This window comes from Neovison vison, chromosome 6 (assembly GCF_020171115.1).
Source record: "Neovison vison isolate M4711 chromosome 6, ASM_NN_V1, whole genome shotgun sequence".
Lineage (NCBI taxonomy): Eukaryota > Metazoa > Chordata > Mammalia > Carnivora > Mustelidae > Neogale > Neogale vison.
Window position 1 is genome coordinate 18,566,488 of NC_058096.1, and position 12,402 is coordinate 18,578,889.

At 37.5% G+C, this 12,402-nt stretch overlaps 1 pseudogene; it reads left to right on the forward strand.

The window, feature by feature from the left end:
• Positions 1-12,402, forward strand: part of LOC122910006 — a 37,758-nt pseudogene that overhangs the window by 9,890 nt on the left and 15,466 nt on the right.

The window sequence follows — 12,402 nt, forward strand, 5'->3', positions numbered from 1 at the left end:
CCATCATTCAGCTCACAGAGACTGGCTCTTCCACTCCTAATTACTTGGCAGGAAATATGTGTTCTGAATATCTGTAGTACCTATGCACATTTATGACACATAACTGGATTTTTTTGATGTCTTTAAAAGGCAACATCGAGAAATGATTAAAGCATCCCTGGGGAAATGTGAAGAACTCTTTGAGTCACAAAATTACCCCCAAATAGAGCATGTTCAAAGGGACTTTTTGTCCCCATAGTGAATACAATTATTATTTTTCATGCAAACTACATATACTTTTGCAACTTAGAATTTAGCAACTCATCTAAACCACTGAACGTTAGGAAGTATTCCTGCCCAGTTTCTTAGAACTTTCACTGTTCCCTTTTCTTCTGAAGCCTGTTGTTATGAATATATATGTCAGAAATGATTTATGGGCTTCAGGATAAGTTTTGGTCCATGTTGTTCTTCAAAATCTTCCTGTGCTGATTCAAGACTGCATCGAAAACAAATTTATGAGTTGACATGGTTGAGCTGTAAAGACCTGATCTTAAAGTTTTAGATTGTTTCAAATAAATTGCTTCACTGATCAAAAGAAAAAAAAATTGACCTCACTGAATTTCATACCTCTTTCTGTTCAAGTGATTTAATTTTACATCTCTTGAAGACTGTACACGTAAAGACATTCAAAATTAACACTTACTGAATTTAAAATTACAAACAGGGAGGAAGTTTTTCTTTCTTTCTTTCTTTTTTTTTTATTTTTTGCCTTCAAGACAATAGGTAATCATTTAGCAATCCTAATTATATTCCAGATGATTGATGTAATTTTTGTCTCAAAAATAGTTTTTCCAGTCAGTAGCCTTTTAAGTTATATTTCCTAAACATAAGGTGTCAAACCATAAGAACATGCACTCAAGATATGCTGAAAACTAAGCTTTTCTGTTAAGTTCAAGAACTACTTGGGGCACCTGGGTGGCTCAGAAGGTTAAGCCTCTGCCTTCAGCCCAGGTCATGGTCTCAGGGTCCTGGGATTGAGCCCCGCACTGGGCTCTCTGCTCAGCAGGGAGCCTGCTTCCCCCTCTCTCTCTGCCTACTTGTGATCTCTCTCTCTCTGTCCAATAAATAAATAAAATCTTAAAAAAAAAAAGAAACACTAAAGAAGAATCTATACACATTGGAAGAATGCGTGAACATTCTTGAACTGTTTCCTGTCAACCTTACAGTGAGAAGGGAAGATTTTCAAGGAGGGTATTGACAGGCTCTGTAATATATTGGAGCAACCCTAGAAATACTATCAATAAATATGACCAAGCATGTTGAAATGTTCCAAGAAGGAAAGATTATCTGGGGGAAACCATGAAATAAAAAGAGAGGGGAACTGAAGTCAGTATAAGACTTATGATAGGAAACAAGATACTTAGTCACTTCTGTAGTGGCTATCTGAGACCAATCTCTTGCTGTAGGGTAGATTGTGGTGGTTACTCAAAAGGCAAAGATGGCTTCCAATACAAAACAGGACAGAGTAATGCTCCATGTCCATCCACCTTCCCTCCTTCCTCATCCTCTTTCTCTCCCCTCCATCTTTTCCTTCCTTCCTCTCCTTTGAACACTTGCCATGTGCTCTCACCAAGGTAAGTACTAGCAACTTTATGTTAACCAAGTGAGGCTCCCTGCTCTCCTGGAGTCTGTAATATACAGGTATACAAGTGGTGTCAGAGAAGGGGATTTCCTTGAATCTGTGCCTTGGTAGAGTCTCCAAGTGCACATGGCTGATTTCTTCTCTTAGCTGTTTCTTTAAATGTTTACTTGCTATTAGAGCTTCTCTGTTAAAATACTTATATGTTCAAGACTTTCAAATGTTAAAAAGAACTCCATGCTAAAATTTTGACTCCCTTTCCTTTTTCTTTCCTCCCCGCCCCCCATCTTTTTCTTTTTAAAAGAGATGTGACACAGACACTAGACAGATGGCTCCGGTCTATAATCCCTACCTGAAAGGACAAAAGGCCATTCTGAACTGAAAGCACCTGTGCGGTGGTGCTGTGGAGTCTCTTCCTGCTGGAGGGAAGATAAAGAGGGGACCTATACTCTGTCAAAGTAAGACACAGGTCTTATCATATGCTCACTTAGTTCCCATCCTGTAGTCCACTTTACTATCATTAGGATCTGTGTTCCTCCAGCTCCTGTTAGCTACACCAGCTTGTTGTAAAAAAAAAAAATACATAATTTTAATAAATTTAATAATAAATAAGCCCACAGACTGAACATTTAAGTCTGTATACAGAAAGAAGTGAGGAGGATGGTCCTCCTGTTGGCTGTATATTCTAACCTCTAAAGGGAACTCAACCCCTCTAGAAGGAAATCCTCTGTCATTCCCCACTCCATTTTCTACAACAAAGATGCATGTTACACAAAGTGAGACAAGGTCATATAACTGGGCTTGGGTGGTGAGGAAGGAAGTAACAGGAAAGGAATTCATATTTACCTTCAGCATGGAGTTTTCATTTGATCTCTCTCCATTTCTCTTCCCCACTTCCAATTTGGATCATTTCCCTTTTTGTTTTGTATTGCCTCTTTTAGAGATTTTTCATTTTCAGGTAAGTTATCTGGCTTTGGACCATCTTCCACTTCAGAAGAATCCTGGGCCTTACAAAGAGTCAGGAGTTTAGGGTAAACAAGGGAGCAGTATGCTTGGGTCACGGGTGGTATAAATTAGGCGGCTGTTTAGGTGGTGCTAAGCAACATTTGGAGGTCAAAGTCCTAGCTAGTAATAGAGTACCTGTGCCTTTCATGTTTTGTGTCATATAGAGAAATCTCTATGAAGAGCACTCTGCCAGGAATGATTGGTTTAAAGAAGAAAGAATTCAGAAACTTGACTATCTTTTGATGAAAAACTGGACTAATTTCTACTCTTAATCTATTGGTTAAGAAACTTTAGGGTGATAGAACATACATGGGTTAAGGTGGGTGAAATAGTATCTTAACTGTAAGGCTTTCTAGTTTTTAAATTATCCATATCAAGATATGGATAATTTCAAATATCCCATAAGTTTCCCTATATCTTCTTAGACAGTAACCAGCCCCTCTTTAGAATTATCCACTATTTTGATTTTTCTATTGTACAGTAGTTCTGCTATTGAATTTCATATACTTGGAATCATAGCATATGCACTCTTTAATGTCTGGCTACCTTCACTCAACATAAAGGCTCTGAGATTTAACCACGCTTTGAGTGTGCATTTATTCTCTTTACTCCAATGTAGCATGGCATTGTATTGGTATGCTTGAATTCATTTATCCATTTTCCTTGTTTGGGGCATTTGGATTGTTTCCAGTTTCTGATTATTTTGAATAAAGCTGCTTTGAATATTCTAATTAGGATTGGTGTAGGAGTAGGATTCTGGGTATAAACACATCTAACTTCAGTAGGTTCTACCAAACAACTTTTCAGAGGGGTTGTGTCATTTTGCCCCCCACCAGCAAGGTTTGAGAGTTTCATTTGCTTCATGTGTTTGCCAACACTTTCATTCCAGCCTTTCTATTTTAGACAGTCTGTGGGCATATAGTGTTATCTTACAGGGTTCAATTTGGTCTTCTCCTGAGAAGTAATGATAGTGAGACTTTTTTCATATTTTATTGCTTATTTCAGTTCTTCTTTTGTGGAGTACCTTTTCAAGGTTTTTGCCCTTTTAAAAACTCGGGTTGTCTGCCACTTTATTATAGATTTATGGAAGTTACCTCTATATTCCGGATACAAGTCCACTGTGGGATAGAGTCATGATAAATATCTTTTTCCAGTCTGTGTCTTGCTTTTTCAGTCCTCCCATAAACAGGTGTTCTTAATTTTAATGAAGTCATATGCATCTTTTCCCCATGGCTGTTGTAACAAATTACCACAAACTTAGTGGTTTAAAACAAAGTATTTCTTATACAGTTCTGTGCACCAGAAGTCTGACACAGCTCTCACTGGGCTGAAATAAAGATGTTGGCAGGACAGTATTTCTTTCTATGGGCTCTAGGACAGAATTCATTTCTTTGTTTTTTCCAGCTTGTAGGAATGTAGCTTCTGCATTCCTTGGCTTGTGTTCCCTTCCTCCATCTTCAAAGTCGGCAACCTTAATCCCATCTCAACCTTAATTCCCATTTCCAGTGTAATCTAACATATTCACAGGTTCTGGGGGTTGGGACCTGGACATCTTTGGTGGGCTATTATTCAGCTTACCGCATCATATTCATCAGTGTTTTTTTATGGTGAGTGTTTTTGGTATTCTTTTTCAAAATCTCTGACTGTCCCAGGGTTATGAAAGTGTTCTCCTCCAGAAACTCCATTTATTTTAGCTTTCATGTTTAGATCTATAATCCATATCAGATTACTTTTGTGTATGGTGTGAGATAAGAGTCACTTTTTTCCCCACTCGTAAATATTCAGTGTACCCAGAATAATTTATTGAAAAGACCTTCTTTTCTCACCTGAATTGCTTTGTTTTGCTTGTAGTTCAAGTTACTCTATAAAGGTAGATCTGTGTTTGGAATCTCTTCTGTTTCTTCTTTTATTACTTTCCTAGGGTGTCCTAAGAAATTACTACAGACAGGGGGGCTTAAGACAAAAGAAATGTGTCTCAGTTGTGGATGGTAGAAGTCTGAAATTCAGATGTTACAGGACTGAGCTCTCTCTGTAGGCTGAAGGGGAGAATCATTCCTTCTTCTAGCTCCTGGTGGCTCTAGACATTTCTTGTCTTGGAGCTGTGTGACTCCAATCTGTGCCTTCTTCCCAGTGGATCTGAGTCTCAAATGTCCCTCTGCTTTTCTCTTATAAGGATGCCTGCCATTGGATTTAGGACCCATCTTAACTTAACTACGTCTGTAATCTAATTACATCTCTTTTTTTCAAATAAGATTATATTCACAGCCTCTGGATGTTGGAATACAGACATATCTTTTTGTGGCTATCATTCAACCCATTGCATTTCTGTTTCATTGATCTACTTATTTATTCTCATATTAATACCCAATACCCAATGTCAATTACTGTAGTTTTAGAGTAAGTTGTGAAATTAAATTATATAAAAATTTCAACTTCAACTGCAAATCACTAGGGGTCAGTTTCAAAGCAAAAGGATAAGTAGCTTGCAGTGTGAGGTTAATGAAAAAGATGCTTAAGCACTTGCCTGTAATACAGCTTCATTATGAGGGTCCTCTTGGGACATTAATAGAATTCTTGTATGTGGAGTTTTCACTGTCCTTCTGCCTTGGGAATATCAAACACTTCTTTGCTCAATTCTGTTTAACACATGCTTTGAATGAGCAGCTAAAGTCATTTTTTACTTTTATAATTGCTGGCTAGTTATTTGAATACTCCTGTTTTACTTCTAGAAATAATAGGCATTTTGAGAGAAAGTAGAGGCTAATACCTGCAAGACACTTCAGACAACTACAAAGAAAGAGGTTCGCAAGGAATTTCAGGGTTCCTCCCCATTCACACTGAGGTCCTCTGAGATTCCCCACCTTTCCCCAACATGAATGCTACATCCTAGCTTGTCTTAACTGCGTGCCATTCTATGAACACAGCATGATCCAATCCCACCTCCATTCCATAGCTCGCACTGTTTTCTTGATGTCTTAGTCTACTCAGACTGCTATAGGAAAATACCTTGGACTGGGGAGCTTACATGACAAGAATTTGTTTCTCACAGTTATGAAGCCTGGAACGTTGGAGATCAAGGTTCTGGTAGATGCAGTGTCTGTTGAGGACTGGCTTCCTGGCTTGTGGACAGCTGCCTTCTAGCTGTGTGCTCATGTGGTCTTTCCTTCATGCATGCTTGTGGGTAGGGAGGGGAGGAGGAGAAGAGGAGACACCAGGAGAGAGCAGACTCTGTGTCTCTTCTAATTATTTTAAGGGCATTAATCCCATCATGAGTACACTACCTCATGATCTCATCTAAACCTAATTACCTTGTAAAGGCTCCAACTCCAAATACCATCGCATTGGGTTTCAGGGTCTTACATGTGAATTTGGCAGGGGAAGGGATATAAACATTCAGCCCATAATACTTGGCATACCCTTACTCACTAGCTTCCCTTGGTGGGGAAGGTATCATTGCTCTCCAGTGCAGGGCACTTACTATATCAGGCTCTGGATTATATGCATTACTCAATTTAATTCCCAAAATAGGCTTAGAAGGTGGGAATCATCATTACCAAGGTCATTACCTTTACAGATGGTAAAACAGAGTCTTGGGAGGTTGAGACTTTTTCTGAAGATCAGGCAATATGTTGTGAAGCCAGGGATCCATCCCAGGTCCTTCAAATCAGTGGCTCTCAAATCATGATTATTGGGCCAGTGGAATCGAGCATCACCTGGGAACTCAGATGCTTAAGTCCTACTTATGCTTAAGTAGGTCCTACTCAGATCTACTAAATCAGAAGCATTGGGTGATAGCCCGATAATCTGTTAGCTTCCCAGAAGTTTCTGACGCATGCTCCAGGAGAGAGTCACTACTCTAGGTAAGTATGAGAAAGGAAATTATAGATAATTCGTTACTTGTTAGTGAAGTAGATTGTTTCCATGTTAATATTGGGTATATGTTGATGTGAACAATATTCACCAAATTTGTTATAACTAAAAACAGGAACTTGTGGCTCAAAACCACTGTGTGAAAACCTCCCCATCTTCCAAGACCCATTTCAGTCTCACCTGCTCTGTAAAGGTTTTCTTTTGCTTTATTTTGTTTTGCCTTGAACACTGTCATTTACTTGTATCACTCCTGTGGTTGATGTAAAGTATCAACTATTCATCTCCTTCAGGGTTGGGGCTATCTTTCATCAGTTTGATTCAGTCCAGCAACAAGAAGTGTGTCCTATATACTATTTGTTCAATAAACATTTATTGCATTATGAGTGTGTTCCTATTTACAGAAATACTCTATTTGATTTCTTCTGCTTGAAATTCTGCACAGAATAATTTGTGATTTCACACACACACTCACACACACACTGGTGGCTTTATCCCTTTTCACTCTGGTATATATTTATTTTTAACTATTGCTAGCTCCCAGTAGAGAGGATCATCCCATTATATTATTTTATATAACAAAATCTACAGATAATTCTGAAATATGATATTAAATTGAAGGATAATATATAACAGTTTAAAATGTCCAAGCATTAGGGAAGAGGAGGGATAAAGAAGGAAATTGGGAAATCTAAGAGATATATAATCATTTTTGAATAGCTGAGCATTGGCCATATGCTGAATTGGCTTAAGGTGAGCTACATAAAGACATCTTTGACAGTGCTGTAACTTTCTATTGGCTTCTATATGTCTGCTCTCCAGTCCATCTATACACTGCATCCAGTGTTATTTAGTAAGGTAATATCACAAATTTGGTCTCATTAGCAATAAAGATAGACAGACCCTGGTGTATCCAAGTAACATTTTTGTCTAGTGTGTCATGTTTGTACTCATTTGCACTAGTACTAAAGTATACTCCTGCACACATAGTCTGCACCACTGATTTCTGTGATTACGTGCTGTTCCATTCACCATGCAGGGTCTACATAGGATTAAAGAAGTACTAGCCAAGGAGTGCTTGTCCCTACAGATTTTATGGGATGTCATGTGTGTTGCTGACATCTGTGGTTCTCAGCTGACCAGTTCTACTAGGGTGACTGAAAGCCCAGTGACTGCATTAACTGTGATGGTTAGAGAGCTAATTCAGGGCTTCCTGATGGTTTGGGAGGGGTTATGCATTAACTGGATGTCCAAGAAAAAAAAAAAAAAAAAAGAGAAAATCCCTGATTGGTAGCATATGCTGATTTCGAGTCATCAACATGAAAATGGGCACAATTAATTCTCCAGCATACTACTGGGTTATATGGAAATGGATTTTTAAAAATGAATGAATGAATGAATGAATTAAAAATCCCCAATTTTTGCTTCCAATGCTTTAATAACAATGAGGGACTTAGCAGCAAGTAAATACACAACATATTTCAAATATAATATTTTGATTCGGGTTAAAACGTCATCCTATGCTAGTCAATACAAGAACTGAAGGTTGAAATTGAGAAAAATCTCTTTAAATGTGTTTTTCAGATTTGTCTCAGATAGGTACTTATCTCCAAAAACTAATTTTTCACTTCCTTTCTCCCTTGAAGATAAATTTTACCACAATCTTTGATATGTTCCGAATCAATAGAATCACGTTTCATTCTCCAGCCAGTGTGTGGACAAAAAGCTTTCAGATAGCGTTTCTGTAGCAGTAGTGCAAGAGGAGATGGGGGGTGAGGGCAGGAGAGTATTTCTTGTTTGAGTTTACGATCAGTGAAAACTCTTACACTACCTCTTAGGTTCACAGGTGTGAGTCTGACTAGTGAAATCTGGTATGAGTTTAAGCAGAATAAAAGGATGTAAGGATGTAAGAAAGGTAGTGGGTATTTTTTCAATAGGATAAAACTAGTGATAAATTTTCTTATGTAATAGCTGCAAACATCTGAAGAATAAGAGAACATTCCTTGTCTTAATGTTTTGCTCCAAATGAAGAAGAAATATTTTGTCATTTGTTCTGAAATATATGTAGTCATTTTTGTCCTAATTGAGTAGATGACTTTCTGGAAATTTATATAAAAGTATGGAAATATAAACTTTATTAAAAATAAAGTCTTTTTGTTAGGGTATTACTAAATCTATGATCATAAAAGAAAAATCAAAACATGCAGACCAGAAAGGATCTAAAATTGGTGACATTTTGATGCATAAACCTCCAGACATTTTTTGTAATGCTGTTTAGTTCCCTGATTTTTTTTTTCCTTTAAAGACTTTTACATGCTAATAAGCACTATCTATCACACAATTTGAGTTGGCTTTATAGAATTTCATTATGTAGGTGAAGCCTAATGTAATCAATCCCCTTTTTTGGGATGTTTAGATTGTTAGCAGTTTTGCTCTTCTATCCTGTGCTATGATGATCATCTTTACAGCTTAATTTTTGTTTACATCTTAATAATTATTTTCACATGAAATACACCTTAATTATTTTCTTGGTGTATAGATATGGAATTACTGGGTCAAAGGAAATACTACTTAAGTTATTTGCGTAGAAAATAGATGTGGAAAATAGGTCAAACATGTTACCTTGATTTCTTATACATATCACCAGTGACTCTCCCAAAACTTTGAATCAGTTTATATGCCCCGAACTCATCACACATGATGTAAGACATTTTCCTACCACAGTTTTTAAAAAAATATACTTTCCCAATATAATAAGTAAGACATTATAATTATTTCTCACTGTTTTACCTTTCATGGTAGGAATATCTTTTGAAATGTTCAGCTACCGGGTCTTTTTTTATGTTAAGTAGGATATCTTTGTTACCTGTTACCGCCTTAGAATTACCACAACTTTAACCATTTAAAATGACACAAATTTATTACCTCCCAAATCTGTAGGTCAGGACACTGGTGAACTCAGTGGGTTCCTCCAGCCCGAGTTTCACAGGCTGAGATTACGTTGTTGCAAGCTAGACCCTTATCTGGATGCTCTGAGGGGGAGTGTGTTTCCAAGCTTATTTAAGCTGTTGATAGAATTCAGTTCTTCAGGCTGCAGAGTTGAGGTCCCCATTTCCTTGCTGGTTGTCAGCCAGGAGCTTCTCTCAGCTCTCTGCAAGGTCACCTGAATTCCTCCATACATTCGCCCTCCATCTTCAAACCAGCAACTTCCTGTTGAATTCTCCTCATGCTTTGAATCTCTCTGACTGCTACCTCAGTTGTCTTTCCTTGGCTTCCAGATGGAGAAAGTTCTCTGTTTTAAAGGCTCATGGGATTAGATTGGGTTCTCTTGGATAGGATAATCCAGGCTAATCTTCCTGTTTGAGGTCTAGAAAGTTAATACCTGTAAGTCCCCTTTGTCACATTAGGTGGTGTACAATTTAGGATTCTCTAGAGAAACAAATAATAGGATACATGTATATATATTCTATTTGAGTGTATTTGAATATATTCACATGTATATTGATTTATATATACTATAAGTAGTGTATATTATAAATATATATTATACATATGTATTTATTTATTTAAAAATTTTTTCTTAAATATTTTATTTATTTACTTGAGAGAGAGAGTGAGAGTAGGACCATGAGAGGGGAGAGGGTCAGAGGGAGAAGCAGACTTCCTGCTGAGCAGGGAGCCTGAGGCAGGACTTGATCCTGGGCCTCCAGGATCATGACCTGAGTGAAGGCAGTTGCCTAACCAACTGAGCCACCCAGGTGACCCTATACATACATATTTAAACATTATTTATTATGAGGAATTGGCTTATGTAATTATATGATTATGGAGACTGAGAAGTTCCATGATCTGCCCTCTGCAAGCTGGAGATCTGGGAAAGCTAGCGATGGAGTTCTAGTCTAAGTCCAAAGGCCTCCTTCGGACCAGAGGAGCTGATGGTATGAATCCCAAGCCTTTGGCAGCTGAAAATAAGAGGAGATGTTCAAGCTCCCTCAGTCAGGCAGATAAAAGGAGTAAATTTCATTTTCTTCTGTCTTTTGTTCTACTCAGGCCTTCAGTGGTTTAGATGATGCCCACTCATGCTGGGGAAGGTAATTTACTGAGTCTGTCCATTCAAATGTTGATCTCATCCAGAAATACCCTCACAGACCCACCCAGAAATAATGTTTAATCTGGGTATCCTATGGTTAGTCAAGGTGACCCACAAAGTTAATCATCACATAACGTAATATGTTTATTGGTTTCAGGGGTTAGGGTGTGAATATCTTTGGGGGTCCATTCTGCCTACCACATCCCAGAAGGTCTTCACTATTTGGTTTACCTACCACATTCGTCAATTCTAAAGCAGGACAATAAGGCTTTTGCCTTTTAGAACCAAGAGATAATGTTCACAAACACTTGTAATAAGAATTATTTATTACTTATGGGACCCCTGGGTGGCTCAGTTGGTTAAGCAGCTGCCTTCGGCTCAGGTCATGATCCCAGCGTCCTGGGATCGAGTCCCGCATCGGGCTCCTTGCTCAGCGGGGAGCCTGCTTCTCCCTCTGCCTCTGCCAGCCATTCTGTCTGCCTGTGCTCTCTCTCTCTCCCTCTCTCTCTCTGATAAATAAATAAAATCTTTAAAAAAAAAAGAATTATTTATTACTTATTTATCTAAAAATGAACATTCTCAAATATAATCAAAAGTAGAATGAACAGTACAAAGAAGTCCATGTATGTATCACACAACTTCAACAATTGTCAGTGTTTTTGTCAATTTAATATGGTGATTTATCTCACTCTCCTTTTTTGTTTTGATGTATCTTTTGGTTAGAAAAAATATCTTTACTTGTGAAGACCAATGAAACTATCTATTTTATTGGGACTTGTAATAGTTTCATATGATACAAATTAAATAACAAAATGGCACCAATTTAATGCAGGCCAAAGAATACTAGTGCTTTCCTCTCATTTAGCGAATGAGAAATAATGTGTGAGGTATTGAACACTTACCCAACTCATATAATTACTATTATGATTCATTGACATTCTTATTAATTGTCTCACAATATAGGATTCTCTTATTTCATTCCTGTGCTGGTATATAAGGGAGAGTTGAATGAAAGGGTATGTTGGAAGTAGTCAGCTTGTCTCAGAGAGTTTAAGAAATGAAACCCAAGCTGCATGACATTTCTGCTTATTTTCCTTTTTTCTCTTGATGCCAAGCCTTGGGTATTTGCAGGATAAGTTGTAATAAAAGTTACTTAAGAAGATAGTTTACTATTATAACAGGATTACTGCCCATCACTGGGGAGTATAGAGTTATAAATAGACCAAAATCCATGGATAGTCCAAAAATAACATTTCTGTATTTGCAGTGTGTTTTCATATCCTATTTAACTGAGCATGTGCTGATGTCCTGGGAATTTGGTTTGAACAGAATAATAAACTATGCCGTAAAAATCTGACTTCAGTCTATGAACACCTGGCTCTGAAACTGGGGAAGGGGTTCCTTTTTCCAAGTGTTCCTTTGAATAGGAAAGTCATGTTCAAATTTTCTATTTAAAAGAGCTCTTCTTGGTACAAACATTTTTTGATTAAATTACATATAAAACGTTTAGTTTGGAGAATCATTCTTAAATCTGAATTTATTATCTCTTATTCATTTTCCCCTCATTTTTAAAGACCAATTTTTTTTTAACAAAATTGAACACTGTGCATTTATTCCAAACTTTCTCATCTCCCCTGGAACCATGCTCCATTGAATATCACTTGTGTTGCCTCTATCCCCCTTTCTCACATTTTCAATCACTCTCATTTAATTTTACAGTCACTTATGAATAGACACAACCTTTCTCCTATCTGAGAGACACAATTGCTCTTTCCCCCTTTACCGATGCATGTATTAAATACCCACTTTATCAGCGCCTATG